This window comes from Emydura macquarii, unplaced genomic scaffold (assembly GCF_026122565.2).
Source record: "Emydura macquarii macquarii isolate MOO-44397 ecotype Brisbane River unplaced genomic scaffold, CSIRO-AGI_Emac_v2 contig_705, whole genome shotgun sequence".
NCBI lineage: Eukaryota > Metazoa > Chordata > Testudines > Chelidae > Emydura > Emydura macquarii.
Genome location: NW_027130842.1, coordinates 3,211,991 through 3,217,990, shown reverse-complemented (window position 1 = coordinate 3,217,990; position 6,000 = coordinate 3,211,991). Strand labels below are relative to the sequence as shown.

At 40.7% G+C, this 6,000-nt stretch overlaps 1 pseudogene; it reads right to left on the bottom strand.

Annotated features, from left to right (window-relative positions):
• Positions 1-520: 520 nt before the first annotated feature.
• LOC137149015 (large ribosomal subunit protein eL14-like) overlaps positions 521-6,000 on the bottom strand; it is a 28,804-nt pseudogene continuing 23,324 nt past the window's right edge.

Sequence of the window (6,000 nt, the reverse complement as noted above, 5' to 3'; positions counted from 1 at the left end):
TTTGAGCAAGTGGTGTTACGAGCTGGGGCAGGGTGGTCACAAAGCCATTCAAATTTGTCCCAGCCGCCTCACTGTCATGATGTTGGGGTGGCGGGATCAAATCTGCTGCCATAGGCAGGTGCCTAGAAATCCTTTGCCCTAGGCAGCTGCCTAGCTTGCCTATAGCCAGAGCAGCTGCTGCTCAAAGGTAGGTACCTACTTCACATTAGTTTGGCACCTAAATACCTTCGAGGATCTGGCCCTTTGTCCATATGTTTGTTCTGTGCTTGCTGTACAGGATCCTGTGGCTTCAGTTTAATAGATTTCATAGAGTTCGAGGCCAGCAGTGACCATCAGATTATGTAGTCACCAGTCCTGGTGCTGCGTGGGCAACAGGTGGCTGTGATGCAGAGGACATTAGGGTGTGGGGAGTCCAAAGGAAGAAGATGGCAGGTCTCTTTGGACATCAAGGAGGGGCTTAGAGGAGCTCTCCTCCAGGCGACCAATTATAGTAACTAAGTTGTTGATTTTTTGTTTGTAATATATTAAACTGGAATTTTATTTGATTACTGGGTTTATGCTTTTTTGGCAGATCGCTTCTGGAGCTCCTTTACTTCATGCTTGATGGTCCTATTCCTCATTTTCTTTGCCTTCATGACCTTGTAGCGATCAAAGTCTGTCATCTTGGCTTTCTTTTCAATGGCTTCAATCTTCTTTGCCCACTTTGTAGCTGTCCATTTTTCATTATTATTTTCTTTCTCCCAGGCAACTCACACGTGCTTCTGACGAGCACTATGTGGGAATTTGAGAACAAAATCAATTAGCTGCATGCATTTGAAGGGCATAGCCTGCCTTCTTACACCACTGCAGGGGCCATCAACTAGTGCCCTGTTCTGGTCAATAACACCCACAATTGCCACCAGTTTGCCAGCATGTGGCCCAAAGGAAATATAGGCAACTCGGCCAATCTCAACATAACGTTTGAACACCTAAAGACCAGTCAAAAATAGGTTTTATTGGTGATCCAAGTTTTTGTTCACCTGTTCCTCGTGAAAATGGCTTATGTTATCAAGCCTAGAGATGTGCAGGTGTTAGAAAGGTCCCGGCCAAGTCATGGTTAATACATATTTCTAATTCTTATTAAAAGTTATCTCCCTACTGCTCATGAAGACTGCCAGCTTGCGAACATGCAAGGTCAGAGGCAGTGCCAACTTCCCCATGTTGCCCCACCAACAGACCCCAAGCCAGAGTCTGAACTGACCTGTGTATTCCTTGAATTGTAATCATTGCATTGATGTTTTAACCCCAGTCCATTAGCTCTCACTGTATCCAAGTCGCTGTTCTCACTTTGTCCTCACTTTGGAGGAAGCCTCTACTCTCTTCTGTGTCACAGGAAACAGGCACTTTCCCCTGTCTTTGTCTTCACAGAGGTCAGGGCGTCAGTCCCCTCTGAGTGCAACAACCAGCACCAGCCTCAGTTAACAGTCCTGTGCCCATTTCAGTTTGCAGCTGCTGCATAATCTGAAATCTGATAAAGCGATGCAAAAACGAGGGGATAAAATTAGCTTTTGAAAAGGCAAGTCAAGATGTTAAGTCTTGTAAAAGGTGTAAAACTTGTTAAGGGCAGCAGATTTAGAGCGAGGTAATCTGCAGAGCTAGCTTCTTGATTGCCATCCACAACTTTCTGGCTAAAATTACTCTACTGCCTATTGCTAATTCCTTTTAGTGTTCACAAATCTCTCTGCAGATCAGTTCATATCTCAAAAGTGAGCCAGTGCCCAGCACTGTATTCCTCCAAGGACTGTCTCTGGATTTCTCTTTTAGATAGAAATGAATAATTTAACACAGTAAACACTCACTGGGGAAAATCCAAACAAACCATCATTCATGTGTTAAATTTTTCCTAATGTCTATCATGCAACTACTTACCAACCAGGAAGACTTTGCATAGCAGTAAAACTGTCTCCAATGGTTAAAATGAGAAGAAGGGCTGGGAGGGAGAGAGTACATTTGCATTTAACTTCATCTTATGATGACAGAACATTAAAATGCTATTTGGTAACTTAGTAATAGGAAAGAATAGTAAAACTATAGTCTGATTTTAGATGGTGTTCTTTTAAGTGCCCCCGTAAGAACACTCAATAGGGTGTGTCAATATTGCTCCCCATGGAAATCGTATGGTTCGCCTATGCAGACGGTGAATTGTTTTGTGGCTGTGAAATATTGTGTGTTGCCCTGTGAGCAGTGGAGCCAGTGGATCGAGGAACTGTTGTTGAGACTGACAGTTACATTGTGCCACTGAATAGTGAAACGGCAGAATCAAAAACTCAAGTGGACCCAGACAGAATGTCCTGACCTTTAAGAAAAAGGCTGATTGGATATGGTATAAACTCCCCTTCATCTTTCACCATAATCCATTACACCTTTCTTAGCAAACACTCATAATTTATGTAGGCTCATAGATAGGTTTCCCATAGATTTTTTTACATGCTTATCATTAAATTCATCCCTTATAATTTATTTGCTTTTGTATAATTCTGTTGCTATTTTAAATGTTAGCTATCTACCCTTATGTATTTATAGTTAGCCGACTCACTTAAGATGTACTTCATTGCACTATAATGCAAAAACCCAACAATAGTAAATTTGTGGCTATCTAGTCTGAAGGAAAGTTTTTGCAGTGCAAAAATAAATGTACTCAAAGATATTTCATAATAACCTACAATGGAAAAATAACCAAGTGAAGCCACATAAAAATCACAAACATTATATTGTATCCTACATTTCATAACTGTTTGAGCTAGACTGTAAAATATTTGGGACAGACATGTGTGTTTTTCTGTGTCTGTAGCATGTCTCGTACATTGACAGCGCTCTACAAATAATGAAGAAAATAATAATAGTGTTATTGACAAACACTGAAACCTCTACTTTGCAAAGAGAAGATGTTGTATGAACAAGAGAAAAAATCATTTTATTTCCAATGTTATTTTTATTTTCATAACCTGTTGTGGGGTTTTTAACTGTTCTGAATGGATGAATAAATGAGCTGATACACACTGATATGATGAAATATATTTGACTAGCTTCCCAAAATATAGCACAGGAAAATTTTGATGATTTGTTTTTATAAAATATTATTAAACTAAGTGGGTTTATGGTTTTTTATCTAAATCACAGGAGCTGGATCCACAGCTGGTGTAAATTGGTATAGCTTCAATGAAGTCAATGGATCTGGCCCATTAAACACATATGCTCTAGATAAAAGAGCATATTAAATAGAAGCTGCCATTCAAGAATCTATAAAAATCTAGCCATATTTTAGTACAGTGACACTGAAACTCATGGTTTAAACAATAGAATTCTTTCCTTATTTGCAATGGTAATACGTTGTACTGCAACTACTGACACCGTAGAAGTAATATACTGTAGTTGTGCAGGTTGGTAAGGGAAGAACAAGTTTAAACAGCCATATATACTGTTTACTGCAGCTACAGAATTAGAGACACACATGAAAGCTTTGTCATAACGGTCTTTTTTTTTAACCAACAAACAGAAGTTTCAGTGAAATGCCAAAAACATAACATATAACAACTCTGTTAGCGCTGGGTTGGCTTTCTCTGAGCAGCTTGAACGGAACTGTCTTTTGTCAATGATATTTTCCCTGTTTACTGACATCTGCATAAAAAATAGCATTTATACACCGGTTGATTTTCAAATACTTTTCTCCTAAGGCATACTTTGAAATACAGTGGGCATACTGTGGCCTTTTAAAAATAAAATAAAATAATTAAGGACTGCCTGGCTGCCCCTTTTGCACAACAAACTCCTCTAAGTTAAGGACCTTGATTTCTGTAATTTATTATCATGAAAGCTTTCACATAAACCAGCTAGTGGGTTTGTAATATAATATATTGTCTTGATTTCTACAATATCAAGTTTACAATATAATTACAATTCCTGGATGTTTCTAGCTCGTGTTCAGTGAAACTGTAGTCCAGCTTCTGGCAAGTCTGATTATGGCACTGGCATTTCTTGCAGCCCTTTTCTGCAAGAGGCAAGAACTCAATTAGCATTCTAAAGAATAGGTTCAGTTTTGTGGTCCATTAAAGTCAGCTAAATTGATGCACTGCATGTCTTTATTTCAAAAATAAAGCTGAACAATTAAAGCCCATGTCTCTTTGCTCAGCTTTTGATTCCTCACAAAGCTTTCCACTTGCTGCCTTTGGATGTAATGTTAACAAAGTCAGTTAACATCAAGAGCTGCGATAACAGGCATGGCAGAATTCCTTGTTTTTGCTCAATCAGTCTGTGTTCAAACTATCAGTTTGATTTATTTGTCCACACTGACCCTTATTCACCACTTAATTATCCTCGTATAATGTTTCAAGAGCCTCCTGACACAAGGAGAAAGACAATTGCCAATGTTCTGTGAAACAACTGTTGACCTGATGGCCAAAATGATGACTGTGGGTCGAAGGTTGTTCTCCTTTTGAAGAACCCACTCCATTCTTGAGGGCTCTGGCTGGAGCCACTTACCCTGGGTGCTACTGGCAGTCTGGTCAGTCTGCTAATCAAATCCTTAAAATGTGACCCAGGTCATTACAACTGGACACTTAGGGCGTGGAGATTGCCAGCTGTCCAGAAAATTGAATGTTATTTATTAAACGAGGCTGTGTTTAATCCTGTCTTTTTTAAGCATTGGGCCTGATTCCAATCTCACTTACACCAGTTTTATGACAGTGTAAATGCAGACTTAAATAGAGTGGCTCCCGATTATACCTGCAATAAGTGAGATCAGAATCACGCCCACTAGGTTAAAGTTAGATTATACCCAGAATAATGTCCGTCATCACCACCCGGTAGATGTTTGTAAAGCCTGACAGAAATAAAATTTGTGTTCACCCCTTATTATGACAGCAAAAGACTGTTCCCAACATTCATACTTTGTTCCATGCCAAGGATACCTATCACACAATGATCTGTGCTCATCCAAGAGTGGGTTCTTCTAAACTGGAACCAATGGCATTCCTGTTCATTAACACTCAAAAGTGAATAAGCAGCTAATAGTTTGATTCTGACCAGACCCTGGCATCTAGTTTCAATATCTAGTAAGAGCAGGACATATGGAGATAGCGGGTCTGATCCTTATCCCAGTGAAGTCAATGGGAGTTCTGTCACTAGGGTCAGGAATGGACCAACTGGCACAAGCTCATAGCTAGGGTTTTCTGTGCAGTTTGAATTGTGTTTGGCATGCTGTGTGCACATGTCATTTGGCTTCTGTCAGGGGAGTAAGACCAGAGAAGAATTTGGTCCACTTTTAAAAACATGCTAGTTCAGTGCCGTGCAGCCAGTGCAAGATGGCAACTGCAATTTTTCAAACGTTTTCCTTTCTTGAGCACGTGGGCTTTACATTTCGGTGAATTCTGGATCTCCTCCATCTACTACACAAAATTACCACTCTGCACTAAAATGCACCCTTAGACCTACAAGCCCAGCACCTTCAGCAGCTTAATTAGCCTTGGGAGCGACACCTTATTGTAGGGGAATCCTCCAGTGATACAGAGATGGGGTGATGGCTCCTTCACCATCCTGTTCCTAGCCTGGGGAATGAGGTTGATGGAAAGGGGACGTAACCAGGGCTTCTTTCTGCCCCAGTGAGCTTTGCATGCCTCACAGGCGCCTTGGGATAGCTGTCAGGAGACCAGCCCAGTGCACAGATTGCACAGGACTGGGGGAGCACAAAGGTTAACTCTGTACCGTCCTCATTTCCTTAGCATGGCTGTGCACTCCTCAGGCACTGCACAGTATCTGGACCACTATGTCAAAGGCAACAAAACAGTCAAAATCACAAAGGAGCAAAACGGCAAATGTCCTTCCTCAGGGATCAGGCTCTCACCCTCTAAAGTGGTGCAGGAGGTTGTGTGCTTAGAGCTGGTCTAAAATTTTCCACCCAATCTTTTGTATGATGGAAAAATGGCTTTTCAACAACATGAGAATTTTCATGGAAAGATGTCCTTT